This window comes from Podarcis cretensis, assembly GCF_951804945.1.
Source record: "Podarcis cretensis genome assembly, chromosome: 17".
Taxonomy (NCBI): Eukaryota; Metazoa; Chordata; class Lepidosauria; order Squamata; family Lacertidae; genus Podarcis; species Podarcis cretensis.
The window spans coordinates 23,808,349-23,824,489 of NC_137187.1; the positions used below are offsets into that span (position 1 = coordinate 23,808,349).

The 16,141-nt window shown below is 43.3% G+C and overlaps 1 protein-coding gene across 2 annotated transcripts in view; it reads left to right on the forward strand.

Moving 5' to 3' along the window:
• Positions 1–16,141, forward strand: part of SVEP1 (sushi, von Willebrand factor type A, EGF and pentraxin domain containing 1) — a 134,382-nt gene that overhangs the window by 22,189 nt on the left and 96,052 nt on the right. The window lies entirely within an intron of this gene.

Consider the following 16,141-nt stretch of genomic DNA (forward strand, 5'->3'; position numbering starts at 1 on the left):
AGAGGGCCTTCTCGGTGGTGGCACCCGCCCTGTGGAATGCCCTCCCATCAGCTGTCAAAGAGAACAACAACTACCAGACTTTTACAAGACATCTGAAGGCAGCCCTGTTTAGGGAAGCTTTTAATGTTTAATAGACTATTGTATTTTAATATTTTGTTGGAAGCCGCCCAGAGCGGCTGGGGAAACCCAGCCAGATGGGTGGGGTATAAATAAATAAATAATAATAATAATAATTATTATTATTAGGGTTGCAGTTCATCAACATCTGGTGGGCCAAAGGTTCCCCACACCTGAGTCAAAAGGATTAGGTTGCTGCAGGTGTGACTGAAATCATTCTGAACCATTGTTGGTCAAACTAGACAACACCAGGTTAGAAGGGCAATCCCACTTGCACAACAACCTTCTGCTTGCACGAACCATTTTTACTTCAGCTCCTTGCATGTACCAAAATCTGTTCTGGAAGGTTGGAAGTCCTGTTGTATCTACTGGTGTGATGTTGGATCTTGCCCAGCATTTACTGGGGTATAAGACTCGCTATGATCCAAAGTCAAAAAAGCCTGGAGGAAAGCCAGATTCAGTTAAGGAGATAACGAGGCAGGTTGGTGGTGGAACTAACTGGAAGAAGACCAGGGATGGATATGAACAATTTGGAGTTCATATTGTGCTACAATCCAACGTTCTTGACAGATGTATGACAGAAGAGCTTCCTGAAAAGCTTCCATTTTTGTCCATTTATAGGCATCAGAACTATCAGTCTATTTGAATGCATTCTGAAGACTCTTCTTAGCCAAATGAGATTGCTACGCATATCTTTTTGAGCAGTTTTGTCAGTTGATTGTTTTCGCTCATTGTAAAAAGACCTAAAAGCACATCTGTTTCACCATAGGCTGTAGAGTGAAGATGGTTGATTAATGCAAATTGAATTTTCTAATGTGAAATTTGTGCCTTTATCTGACTTCACAAGCTAAATGAAAATTTTACTTGTGGCCACTCTGGAGCTTATAATAGTCGAAACACATTCATCCTTACATTCAGCACAGTCTGTATATGCGAATATCATCTGGTTTTGGACTTGCAAGATCCAGAACCATAAGGTTTTTAAGAGTGCATTTGGCAGATGTTGTTGCTTTTTGTAAGAACATCAGCAATGCATCAGCAAGTAGACATTTTTAAAAGGTAGCATATATTATACGAAGCACGTGAAAGTTTGCCATCTGCTTTGCATGTGCTTATTGGAGAGAACTCAGCTGAAACTCTGCACACACATCATAACATTTAGCCTGGGGGATCTCATTTTTCCTTATAAACATGACTTAATCTTTCTGAAGTCTTGCTGCATTTCCTTAAAAAAAAAAGACAAAAGACAACATGTTTGCCCCTCGTAAGTGAAGAAAATAGAAAACTATTCTGAAACCTTTTTTATTTTGAAAGAGTTTGGCTCTCTTTTTGTAACATTTCCCAGCTGAACTTATCTACAGTTTTGCAAAGCATGAAGAATTCGTTGAATACACATGGACTCCTTTCCTTCCCCAGTACAGTGGAACCTCGGGTTAAGAACTTAATTCGTTCTGGAGGTCCATTCTTAACCTGAAACTGTTCTTAACCTGAAGCACCACTTTAGCTAATGGGGCCTCCTGCTGCTGCCACCGCGCCGCTGCTGCGCGATTTCTGTTCTCATCCTGAAGCAAAGTTCTTAACCCGAGGTAATATTTCTGGGTTAGCGGAGTCTGTAACCTGAAGCGTATGTAACCTGAAGTGTCTGTAACCTGAGGTACCACTGTATAATGAAATGGGCAGAGTGTAAGCAAGTAAGTTTAGGGTGGGTATTTTTATGGTTGGTAGCATTTTAACAATGCTATGTTTAGTTTTCCAGTTATTAACACTTATTATCATTGCATCATAGACTAATAGACTGTGGTTGAGACCCAAGAACTTGTATGGCATGAGACTGGTGCAGAGGCGTATCATGGGGTTTGGGGAGGGCAATCGCCCCATGCACACATTTCTGAGGGGGGGCGCAACCAGACGCGCCCCTCTCCCAGCAGGCTCCCTGGAACCCCGGCGAGGGAAGCCAAGCTGTGCCTGGGCCAAGCCTTCAGGGCTGGGGCGGCATTGTGCCTGTTGGCATGCAACCAGGGAAACGGGGGCAATTGGCAGGTCCCCAGCTGCCTCCAGCCCACCAGCCGGTGTGCCAGGCGAACTCCCTTCCTTGGTGCAGCATAAATCTGTGACTCAGGCTTTAGAAGACTAAGCACACCATTCAGCAGAGAACACGCTACGCAAACAGAAGTGGCACGAGAGGCTGTGTGGGCATACCGTATTTTTTGCTCTATAAGACGCACCAGACCATAAGACGCACCTAGTTTTTAGAGGAGGAAAACAAGAAACAAGAAAGCAACGCAAAGCCTCTTGAGCGAAGAGACAGGAGTGCTCTAGCTGCACTCAAGAGGCTTTGCGTGGCTATCGCTGAAGCCAGGAGAGCAGCGGTAGCTGCACAGCCTGCATTCACTCCGTAAGACACATACACATTTCCCCTTACTTTTTAGGAGGGGAAAAGTGTGTCTTATAGAGCGAAAAATACGGCATTTACAAGTGGGTTTTATTCAGCATAGATCAGGACAAAAAGGAAACATGTCTGATCTCCTTCGTCTCCAAAGCAAGTCATGGGCCCTGCCTGCTAGCCTGCTCCCTAAAATATCACTGGTTTGCTCATTTCTATATATATATATATTTTTTATAAATATTTATTAAGATTTTTTTTAAAATACAAAATGCAAAAATAATAAACAATATAACATGAATCATAACACATTTTCCAGAACTTCTTTGGACTCCCTCACGTCTCCCACTCCCACTTACATCGTTATAAATTTTTCCCAGCAATTTATCATCTTGTTTATATTCTTAAATTTTGTTCAATTAGTTTGATCTATTCTCCACAAATTTTATATTTCCCTCAATCTCACTTATCATCAATTTCAAATCTAATTCAGTGGTAGGCAATTATTTATGATCTAGCATCCTTCTTAGCCTTCAACCAAATTACAATACTTTTGTAGATAAATCTTGAATTTCTTCCAGTCTTCTTCAACCCTCTCTTCTCCCAGGTCTCGGATTCTGCCAGTCATCTCGGCCAGTTGCATATAGTCCATCAGCTGCATCTGCCACTCTTCCAGTGTAGGTAGATCTTGAGTTTTCCAGCTCTTGGCGATGAGTATCCTTGCTGCCGTTGTTGCATACATAAAAAATGTTCGGTCCTTCTTTAACACCTTCTGGCCGACAATGCCCAGAAGGAAGGCCTCTGGTTTCTTAGTGAAGGTATACTTAAATACCTTTTTCAACTCATTATATATCATTTCCCAAAAGGCCTTCACTCTAGGGCAAGTCCACCAGAGGTGAAAGAATGTTCCTTCATGTTCTTTACATTTCCAACATTTATTATCAGACAAGTGGTATATTTTGGCAAGTTTAACTGGGGTCATGTACCATCTATATATCATTTTCATTACATTTTCCTTCAGAGCATTACATGCAGTGAAGTTCATCCCAGTGGTCCACAACCTTTCCCAGTCCTCAAACATAATATTATGCCCAATATCCTGAGCCCACTTTATCATAACCGATTTAACCATTTCGTCTTGTGTATTCCATTTCAGCAGCAAGTTATACATTCTTGATAATACCTTAGTCTTAGGCTCTAACAGTTCTGTTTCCAACTTCGATTTCTCCACCTGGAACCCTAGCTTTTTGTCATTTTTAAAAACTTCTTTAATCTGAGCGTAGTGTAACCAGTCTCGCACTTTATCCTTCATTTTCTCAAAACTCTGCAATTTCCAATTGTCTCCATCTTTTTCTAATATTTCCCAATATTTTGGCCATTTGGCCTCCATATTGGGTCTTTTCCGGGCCTTAGCTTCCAGAGGTGAAAGCCACCTCGAAGTTTTGTTTTCCAATAAGTCTTTGTATTTTGTCCAGACTTTAAAAACTGCTTTCCTGACAATATGGTTCTTGAAGACCTTATTGATCTTAACCTTATCGTACCATAGATATGCATGCCAACCAAAAGCATTGTTAAACCCTTCCAAATCCAATACGTCAGTGTCTTCGAGAAGTAGCCAGTCTTTTAGCCAGCAAAAGGCTGCGGCTTCATAATACAACTTTAAGTCCGGCAGGGCAAAGCCCCCTCTTTCTTTCGCATCGGTTAGTATCTTAAACTTAATTCTGGGCTTTTTGCCCTGCCAGACAAATCTAGATATATCTCTCTGCCACTTCCGGAAACACTCTGTCTTGTCCACAATCTGCAATGTTTGAAACAAAAACAACATCTTTGGCAATACATTCATCTTAACAGCAGCAATTCGGCCTAACAGAGAAAGCTTCAATTTTGTCCAACTATCCAAATCTCTCTTAATTTCAGACCAACATTTTTCGTAATTATCCTTAAATAGACTCAGATTTTTTGCTGTTATGTTTACCCCTAGGTGCTCATTTCTATATATAGGGTGCCTACATTCTGCATTGCTTTAGATACCTATCAGGTCCATAAACTACCATATCATATATTCAACACACACAAAAACAGCGACAATTTGTTGTTGACAAAGGACAGCTGGACATATAAAGGGCCCCATTACCTTCAGTAGCTGAGGGCCTCATCAAACCTAAATCGGGCCCTGCACACCAGACACTATGTATAGGTAGAAATTGCATATGAATGCTTGCACAGGGTATCTGTTTGCATTAATTACTGACTTGTGCGTGTAAAAAAACCCAAAACCTGAATATGTGATTGTTTAATGATCTGCATGTCAATGCCTCATTAGTTCTTTGTAGGAAATTGGTTTTCCATGCGGATTTTGTGACGTGTGAGGCAATTGTTTTAGGGAAGACCTGGGAGTCTTCTGCTCTAGCTGCCTTCTTGATAACTCTTTTGAAAGATATTAAATGGGTCATTTTTACAAGTTAATATCGAGGGCAGATTGGTTGCTGAAGATATTTTAGTGCCCCCCCCATGTTATTTTCAGGACACAGCTTTTGTGTCTACAACTTTTCTCACATGCATGGAACTGCCTGAGTGACCTTTTCATCAGTACTGAGATTTTAAAAGTTTGTACAAATAATACAAAGACACTCTCCTAAAAAGGGTGAGTCTGACGGTTGAATGCATGTATCTGGATAGAAACCAATAACCCTCTTGAACTTCTGATGACTTTTACAGTGCGTCTTTTTTTGTAATATAGCAAAGTATCAAGTAATATTCCAATATCTTATCCAAAGAATGTCATCATCCAGCTATTTTGCCTGGAAATTGTTTTTCTTGCTTCTGTTCCAGGGCGGCTCGCAATCTAGATTGTTAGTTCTAACCCTTTCAATGCCTCATTAAGTTTCCAGGAAGAGATTCTAGAATTCTCTTAATTAAAAACCAGATACTTGTGAAAATGAGCCACTTGCTTTCTGTTTTGTGCTTAACTCCCTGTCATAAAAAAACCCCACAATTCCAAACAACTACTTGTCTGATTTTCCAGTGGTAGGCACCAGAGCTTCTGTGTTCAGATGACATGGTCAATCATCTCCACTTGAAATTAAGAGGGCCATTGGTAGCTCTAGTAGTTATAAATCAATAGAAGATCAATGTCTCATTATTACTTATTACCGTTTCTGAAACTTAATTTAAAGCAATTGGTAAAACCCAGGCCAGTAAACCCCTTTTAATGTGCTGAAGCTATGGGGTGGCGATGGCAAGCAAATCTACCCTGTTCTTGAAAGACCGACGGCAGAACTGTTTTCCCCAAATTCTGTATGCAGCAGAAATCTGGGGACACAGCAGATTTCTTCCATTTAATTAAAAAGCTGAGTAGAATGTTAGGTCTTTTTCTCCATAAATTGACCACCCCCTTAGCCTCCAGGGCAGGGAGGGGGGCAGCAACGAGGAAGCTATTGACAGCATGATGGCTGTAGCAGGAACTTCAGACACCCGTCTCTGATGGAGCTGCGTAAGTCATAAGAGAGTATATTATAAGGAGTTCTGGTTCAGTCATCTGTCTGAACTCTTCTGTATATAAGTGGAATATATTAACTAGCCATATATTTCCTAGCAACCATTATATGTACCAGTAAATTTTGACCTCTTCATCTTAATTATGGGATATGTTACACTGTTAAATACTGGCTTAACCTTAAACACAAAAATTAAGAGTCTTGGTTATATTTTAATATTGCTCTCTGCTTTGATGTAAAGCTTTGGTTCATTTACTTCACTTTGATTTGCTAGGCATGGCTTTGATCGAGGTTGAGTGTCTGATGAGTGCTATTTAATCAGCCTACTTATTCACACACTGAGAAATTCACTTGGCGCAGGAATGATTTTTACAAATATCATTTTAGGAGGACAGGAAGTTTCAGATAAGAGTTTTCCAGACTTCTAATAGCTGAAGCACACTTTTATTTCCAGAGTAAGTGAACATGGGCATGCCATTCTTACACAGAAAATAGGTTTCACTTTGAAGGGGGTGAAATTGAAGAATGCATCATCTAGGGCAAGGCTGTCCAATTTCCAAGAGACTGTGACCTACTCCCACTCAAACTGGCAGTGATCTACCCATTGGATTGACCAGAGTTGTTGAGCTTTTATGAGGAAAGCTTCATTAAAGTTGTTGAGCTTTTTGGGGGGAGGATGAGCCAAAGTTATTGAGCTTTTTCTGGGGGGGGGGCATCAGGAACTCGCAATCAATGTGGGTCGACCAGGGACATCCCATGATTGACCGGTAGATCATAATCAGCCTGTTGAACAGACCTGCTCTAGGGATAACCAGCCTGCAGTGGTGCTTCTTTTAAGGGCAGATAACTCAGCTGTGTTGCAGTATCACAGGGGTGTGGAATTGGACCCAACCAGTGGGCCAGATCCTTATCTCCCCCACCTGCCCCTGTGGACAAAGTTTGACTGGTGGGTGGGGCCACTGGACAAAGTTACGTCAAGGCAACTCTTTTGCCTGCACGGTTTGAAATCAAACCAAAGAAAGGGGCTACCACAGTGTATGGAACAACTTCCGCAACCCTCAGAACCCATCAAAACGTGGAGCGTTGCAACAGAGTGCAGAATCAGTCTTTCATGACTTCAGTTAGAATCGAAGGTAAAATGGCATTTCTGTGCGCTCTGGCTTCTGTCATGGTGTTCTGTTACACCAGAAGCAGTTTAGTCATGGTGGCCACATGACCCACAATGGGAAAGTAGCTGTATGGAGTCTGATTGCATTTCCTGTTGTCATGCTACTGTCACTGACACAAATGACATCTTTCCCTATTGATTCAAGACTGTAGGGACCATTTTGTAAACCAGTTAGGAACCTAGTTGCTCCCAAGTGTCTATCAGTGAGTAGCTTTTGATAAAGTTTGGAAAATATTTGGCTTCCATGTTTTTCAAGTTGTTTATTTCATGAAGGTTTCTTTCAGCACAGAGGTTGTAGCTGAATGATGCAAATTCGATTCTAACTGAAATACAGTGGTACCTCAGGTTACATACGCTTCAGGTTACATATGCTTCAGGTTACAGACTCCGCTAACCCAGAAATAGTGCTTCAGGTTAAGAACTTTGCTTCAGGATGAGAACAGAAACCGTGCTCCGACAGCGTGGCAGCAGCAGGAGGCCCCATTAGCTAAAGTGGTGCTTCAGGTTAAGAACAGTTTCAGGTTAAGAACAGACTTCCGGAATGAATTAAGTACTTAACCCGAGGTACCACTGTAATAAGAGACTGATTGTGCACTCTGTTGCAATTCTCCACGTTTTGAGGTGAACTGTTTGAATTTCGTCCGCACGGGCAGGTGGGAAGGTGTAAGTTCTGATTTTCTATGTAGAACAAACATTAGTTTCATGAGTCTGTGGAAGTGTTTTCCCATTTTATGCTAGTTTTAAGTATGAACTTTTAGAGGAAATTATAAAATTAGAATGGCAAGGACTGGGAACAAGAATGAAACTGCATTCTTGCACAATTACATGAATAACAAGGGGAATATGCACCATTTGATTTTCTATGTTTTCTAGTGCCTGAACACGTGTGCCTCAGCTCTGTCATGCTAATTTAAACCATCTGACCCTTGGCTGCTAAGTAAATAAACATTTTAAATGGCACATGTTCTCAAGCTTTAAGCTCAGCTGTTTCCGGCACTGCGCCTCTCTAGTGACTGGGAATGTTGGTTCAAAGAAATATAAACATTGTTGTTGAGCAGCATAGTTAGATAATCAATGGCATCTTAGGGAGGCTAGACATTTCACACCAAACTCCTAAAGGCAATGGCAGCTTGCTGAGTTTGTCATATTTTCATTTTGAGACATTCACCTAGGCATATGTTAAACCTATAACATGCCCGAACTCAAACTCAACATTATCTGCATTTGCTTTTTAAAAATTTGTATGTACAGTGGTACCTCTGGTTGCGAACGGGATCCATTCCGGAGGCCCGTTCGCAACATGAAAGCAGTGGCGCGTGTGCGCACACGCGGGTTGCAATTGGGCGCTTCTGCGCATGCATGTGACATTATTTTGCATGTCTGCGTATGCGTGAGTGGTGAAACCCAGGTGTAACCCTTTCTGGTACTTCTGGGTTGCCGCAAGACATAACCTGAAAGAACGTAACGTGAAGTGGACGTAACATGAGGTGTGACTGTAACTCTCAGTGGCTTGCAGTCCGTGGACTAGGCTAGTCACTTAAATGTTCCCCTGGCACCTCCTTCCCAAAGCTCAGAAAGCTTGTATCTGGCTTAGGGAGGCACAATGCTCCAACAGATCCAAGAGCCCTTCTGCCACCTTCCCAAAATCCTCCTGGCTTTGGGAAGGAGGCAGAGGGCTCTGGTATCCTGGTATCCTGTCAGAGGCCTGGTGTCGCCTTCCCAAAGCCTGGGAAGCTTCTGCCTGGCTTAGGGAGGGAGGCACGATGCTTATGCACACAACATCAGGACTACTGGACTTCTCTGCGACCCATCCCCTCTGCAGGGAGGTGGGACCGATTCGGATGGTCCGCCCCCGCCACTTAATGGATCCAAATGGTTTCCAGAGAGTGGTAGGGGATGCTTTATCCCATGTTGATGGCCTTTCAGCCGATTCCCTGGTGGCCCGCTGGAATGTGGAGTTAACCAGGGCTATTGACTGTTTGGCTCCGAAGCGCCCTCTCCGATTGCATGGAGCCCGGAGAGCCCCGTGGTTTTCCACGGATCTGAGGGCAATGAAACAATCGTTGAGACGGCTAGAGCGCCGGTGGCGGATAACCCATTCTGAATCTGACCGGACACAGGTTAGAGCTCAACGTCGAGCCTACCAAGTGGCGATAGCGACGGCGAAGAAGACTTTCTTCACCGCCTCTATTGCATCCGCAGAAAACAGCAGCAGGAGACTCTTTCAGGTGGTTCACAATTTAGCGGAACCACCTGTAACATCGGGGCCCAGTACGGGCCACATGTTCTCCTGCAATGATTTTGCAAAGTTTTTTGCAGATAAAATCGCTCAGATTCGGGAAGAAGTAGACTCCACCGTGGGAGCAGGGCCGGGGCGGGAGAGTGCTAGAGTCCTGTCTGGTCAAGTTGTGTGGGATCAATTCCAATCTGTTACCTCCGAGGATGTGGACAGGCTGCTTGGACGAGTGAAGCCAACCACCTGTCTCCTGGATCCTTGCCCATCCTGGCTTATAAAAGCTAGCCGGGAAGGACTGGGCGATGGGCTTCGTGAGGTGGTGAATGCTTCCCTCCGTGAGGGAGCCTTCCCAGACCCGCTGAAAGAGGCGGTTATCAAACCGCTTCTTAAAAAACCATCTCTAGATGCGGCCACGATGGCCAATTATCGCCCAGTCTCAAACCTTCCATTCTTGGGCAAGGTGATTGAGCGAGTGGTTGCTGAACAACTCCAGGCACGCCTGGAAGAAGCGGACCATTTGGATCCCTTCCAGTCGGGATTCAGGCCTCATCATGGGACTGAAACTGCCTTGGTCGCACTGGTTGATGATCTCCGGCGGGCTAGGGACAAAGGTGAGAGCTGTTTCCTAGTTCTGCTGGATCTCTCAGCGGCGTTTGATACCATCGACCATGACATCCTTCTGGACCGTCTTGAGGGGCTGGGAGCTGGGGGCACTGTCATACAGTGGTTCCGCTCCTTCCTCCTGGGCCGTGTTCAGAAAGTGGTGGTGGGGGATGAGTGTTCAGACCCCTGGGCTCTCACTTGTGGGGTGCCTCAGGGTTCTGTCCTCTCCCCCATGCTTTTCAACATCTACATGCAGCCGCTGGGAGGGATCATCAGGAGGTTTGGGCTGGGTGTTCATCAGTATGCAGATGATACCCAGCTCTACCTCTCTTTTAAATCAGAACCAGTGAAGGCGGTAAAGGTCCTGTGTGAGTGTCTGGAAGCGGTTGGAGGATGGATGGCGGCTAACAGATTGAGGTTGAATCCTGACAAGACAGAAGTACTGTTTTTGGGGGACAGGAGGCGGGCAGGTGTGGAGGATTCCCTGGTCCTGAATGGGGTAACTGTGCCCCTGAAGGACCAGGTGCGCAGCCTGGGAGTCATTTTGGACTCACAGCTGTCCATGGAGGCACAGGTCAAATCTGTATCCAGGACAGCTGTTTACCAGCTCCATCTGGTACGTAGGCTGAGACCCTATCTGCCTGCAGACTGTCTCACCAGAGTGGTACATGCTCTGGTTATCTCCCGCTTGGACTACTGCAATGCGCTCTACGTGGGGCTACCTTTGAAGGTGACCCGGAAACTACAACTAATCCAGAATGCGGCAGCTAGACTGGTGACTGGGAGTGGCCGCCGTGACCATATAACACCGGTCTTGAAAGACCTACATTGGCTCCCAGTACGTTTCCGAGCACAATTCAAAGTGTTGGTGCTGACCTTTAAAGCCCTAAATGGCCTCGGTCCAGTATATCTGAAGGAGCGTCTCCTCCCCCATCGGTCTGCCCGGACACTGAGGTCCAGCTCCGAGGGCCTTCTGGCGGTTCCCTCACTGCGAGAGGCCAAGTTGCAGGGAACCAGGCAGAGGGCCTTCTCGGTGGTGGCGCCCGCCCTGTGGAATGCCCTCCCATCGGATGTCAAGGCGATGGACAACTACCTAACATTCAGAAAACATCTGAAGGCAGCCCTGTTCAGGGAAGTTTTTAATATGTGACATTTTAGTGTATTTTTTATCTCTGTTGGAAGCCGCCCAGAGTGGCTGGGGAAACCCAGCCAGATGGGCGGGGTACAAATAATAAATTATTATTATTATTATTATTACTATGCCATAAGATCCACTGTCCTGTAATATCACATATGAGATTTAACTACAGTGGTACCTCGAGTTACATATGCTTCAGGTTACAGACTCCGCTAACCCAGAAGTAGTACCTCAGGTTAAGAACTTTGCTTCTGGATGAGAATGGTCCTTCAGGTTAAGAATGGTTTCAGGTTAAGAACACACCTCCAGAACGAATTAAGTTTGTAACCAGAGGTTCCACTGTACTGATGAAGCCCAGGACGGCCAATATTCCGGAAATCCTTGTCTTAGACTCTGTGAAAGGATTCTGTGGAACTGCTACAACAACAACAGCAGCAGCAGCAGCAACAGCAGCAGCAATAATTTATTATTTATACCCTGCCCATCTGGCTGGGTTTCCCAGCCACTCTGGGTGGCTTCCAACAAAATATTAAAATACAGTAATGCATCAAACATTAAAAGCTTCCCTAAACAAGGCTGCCTTCAGATGTCTTCTAAAAGTCTGGTAGTTGTTGTTTTCTATGACATCTGGTGAGAGGGCATTCCACAGGGTGGGTGCCACTACCGAGAAGGCCCTCTGCCTGGTTTCCTGTAACTTGGCTTCTCGCAGTGAGGGAACCACCAGAAGGCCCTCGGAGCTGGACCTCAGTGTCCGGGTAGAACGATGGGGGTGGAGACTCTCCTTCAGGTATACTGGACTGAGGTCGTTTACAACCTTTCATGTGGATTGTTTGGACCTTATGAACAGACAAGTGGAATAGACACTATTACACAGATGGACCTTATGCACGAACTGACTGGAGAATGATCTGATTCACTGGGTCTTCTGCTTTGTTCATTTGTTGAACTTTATGCATTACTTCTGTTGAAATTTATGATTTGATACATGAATAGTATACCTTATTTACCTGTATCTAAGAACACAGCTGGTTACGTCTCATGTGTTTAATGAGTATGCTTTACGTGACCATAGGTTTGTTTGTTGTTGTTTTACACAACATCAGGACGGCATGACATCACTGCCTCCCCCCCCCCCCAAAAAAAATCACCCTCACAAGTTGGTGGCTCTGGTCCTAACTGTTCCCCCGACGGAAAATTTCACTGCTGCAATAGGCACTCAGGGTGACTTCAGGCTGAAGTGATTTAGAATTTCTTCTGCAGGGTGCTGCAAAGGCAAACTAATCTCTCTAATATAGCAGTTACAAGGCCCAATTTGTGCCTTGTGAGTAGTTTGCAGTTTCATAACGCAGTGTTGCAACACACGAGAGTTTCTCAAAGAGCAAGAATTAGCAGTGGCTGAAATCAATGCAGAGCATCTGTTGGTTATAACAGGAAATATGCAAGAGTTATATAGTACATGCTGGGATTTAGCACAAATCTTCCCTGATCCTTGTAGACATGTTAGATGTTTCATTTGCAATTGCTGTACAAGACCTATATATCAAATATTTAACGAGATGCGCTGACTGGAATACTTTTGTAATCCTAGCAGCTTTCTATCTGATCAGTTCTTCACAGAACTTTTTAAAAATAATTTTTTAAAAATATATATATTGCGGGGTGATTTGGTAATCACTCACAATGTTGGGAGTGCATCCATGTCTTCTTTACTGAATTTCTCCATTGATCAAATGCTGTGTATGACGTATCCTTTGGAATGACCTGGAAAAAGGCAAGGCTGACTGGCGTACTGAACAGGAGCATTCCAAATAATGGTATAATTATGAATTTTATGTGGGTATCATAATTCAGCACTTTACTAAATGTTTTTAAGAAACCTTTGTAAGCCTGTAATACATCAGCTGCAAAACAGCTGAGTGTTAAGGGTCAGTTTGTGCAAGCTTATGCCTTTGGATTCTGGATCAATTAATTTGGAATAAATACTCCCCCTTTTCATAGTTTTCACTTTATGCAGTGAAAGAGTGAATCGGACTTTGAACTTAAAGCCATCCTTCCCTGACTTCCCTAATTATGAATTAAAGGTTAGCTGAATTCTGTTAAAGGAATACAGTGGTACCTCGGGTTAAATACTTAATTCATTCCGGAGGTCCGTACCTAACCTGAAACTGTTCTTAACCTGAAGCACCACTTTAGCTAATGGGGCCTCCCGCTGCCGCCACGCCACCGGAGCACAATTTCTGTTCTCATCCTGAAGCAAAGTTCTTAACCTGAAGCACTATTTCTGGGTTAGCGGAGTCTGTAACCTGAAGTGTATGTAACCTGAAGCGTATGTAACCCAAGGTACCACTGTAACTGATCTAAGCTAAGTAAACTTGCTTAGATGGAAGCTTGTTACCTCTGACTTTAAAGCAATGAAAATCAGATGGAGATGTTTGAAAGTAAACATACTGACTGTTGTTTTGTTCTGTGATAAAGAAACATGGGTGTAAAATGGATATCAATATTGATGCTCCACATTAGTGTTGTCCAATATCATTGTATTGATTATAATATGTGTGGATTGTTCAGATTTTTATTTTCACATGTAAACATTAGTTTTAGGGAATACTTTGATGTTCTATGCTTTTTTTGTTGCCTTCTTATTTCACAGCGTATAGTGAGCTTTCTTGGTGGAACAGCACCATAATCAGTTACGGGTTTCCCCTCCCCTCTTTAGAATTCCTTTCTGCTTGGTACAGAGATTCGATCTTGTTAAACCACCCCCAGAATTTCCCCAGCCCCTACCGAAGCTTTTAGTGTGCAGGTTTACTCTGTGTAAAAATGAGAGCACATTAATAGGCTTCTAAAGATCTATTAGCAGTGCAGAGCAAATCGTAAAACTCACTAATCTGACCAGTTATTACCATCAGGTATGGAAAATGCTATTTAAGGATTATTTCCCCCATGTAATTGAGTTCACTGAATAAATGCATTTTTAAATAAGTCTTTTCCAGTATTTTAACCTCTTAAATGCATTCTCTTCACATTGCTCATCTCTTTGCACTAGAGCAATCTGTACAAATGTTACCGAGAAAGGGGATGTGGGCAGCAGTCTGTGGGGTAGCAGGGAAGAAATCTGGCCAGGTGGCAGAATAAAGTAGAAAAAGCTGAGAAGTATACTTAAGATATCTTACCTTCCAGTTTGGTAAATAAGCCAGGAACACTAAAATATTGAAAAATAGCAACAGCAACAACAACAACAACAAAATGTCCCAGCCATTACTTACAGCGCACAAAAAACATAATAAAACATCAAACATTTAAAACTTCCCTAAACAGGGCTGCTTTCAGATGTCCTCTTAAAGTTGTGTAGTTGTTTATCTCCTTGACATCTTACAGGAGGGCGTTCCACAGGGAAGGTGACTCTGCCAAGCAGGCCCTCTGCCTGGTTCCCTGTAACCTCACTTCTCGCAGTGAGGGAACCGCCAGAAGGCCCTCATCGCTGGACCTCAGTGTCCGGGCTGAACAATGGGGGTGGAGATGCTCCTTCAGGTATACTGGACCAAGGCCTTTTAGGGCTTTAAAGGTCAGCACCAATACTTTGAATTGTGCTTGGAGAGGTACTGGGAGCCAATGTAGGTCTTTCAGGACTGGTGTTATATGGTCTCGGCGGCCACTCCCAGTCACCAGTCTGGCTGCCGCATTCTGGATTAGTTGTAGTTTCTGGGTCACCTTCAAAAGTAACCCCACGTAGAGCGCATTGCAGTAGTCCAAGCAGGAGATAACCAGAGCATGCACACCTCTGGCAAGACAGTCTGCCGGCAGATGGTACAGTGTCTTCGCCATATAGGATCTCATCAAGCAAATGAACATACAAAGTACGCATTTTAGTAAACTTGACCTTGAAAGTAAAGGTTGGCTGTATTTTTACTGAAATGATAATAAACAAGCAAGCAAGCAAGCAAGCAAATAAATAAATAAATAAATAAATAAATAAAGTAAGTTATTATTTATGCCCTGCCCATAAATGGCCAAAAAGGTAGTCTGGCAGATGAAATTGGTGGAATATGTGGAATTAGGAAGTTTAACTAATAGAATAAGAGATCAGAAAAATTGAGTATTTAAAGAAGAGTGGTAAATGTTTCCAGAATATCTGAAGAATAATTGTAAACAGGTTAAAAGATTAGCAGGATTAGAGTAAATTCAGCAGTTTAAATTATATGAAGATATAGTGTGGAGGGGGACAATAAAACATACCGAGTCATTAGAATAGGCAGTTGTAATGGATTATTAAACAGAACCAAGGAAGGGGGGCATGGGAAGCAGACAATTATGACTGTGTGGTTATGTTGAATGGAATGTGAAAATTTGTAACAGGCAAAGTATAAATTAAATAAAATTAACCAGTAGTCAAGAATAATGCGAGTTGGTGTCCAGCAACATCTGGAGAGCCAAAGGTAACAACTTCTTCTTCTTCTTCGGTAATCACTCATAATCTAATAAGATTGTCTTCCATGAACACGGTCTTAACAGTGAGTCCGTAAGTGAATGTGGAGGCCAATTCTGGGTCCACATGTCCTTCCACAGTGGGGGCATTGGTTTCCGGGTGGGTGTTGATCACGGTGAGGGTTTGCCAAGCATGCCTTCCTCTTAGCACGTTTCTCCCTTTCGTCCTGAGTTCGAGCGTCTTCAAAGTCCATGGTACCTTTGGTAAAGGCTGTTTTACAATTGGAGCACTTGCAAGCCAGTGTTTCCCAGTTGTTGGTGTTTATACTACATTTTTTTTAGATTTGCCTTGAGAGCATCTTTAAACCTCTTTTGTTGTCCACCGGCATTACACTTTCCATTCTTAAGCTGAGAATAGAGTAGTTGCTTTGGAAGACGATAATCAGGTATCTGCACGACATGACCAGTCCAATGAAGTTGATGTTGAAGAATCATTGCTTCGACACTGGTGAACTTTGCTACTTCCAGTACACTGACATTAGTTTGCCTGTCTTCCCAAGTGATATGTAAAAAT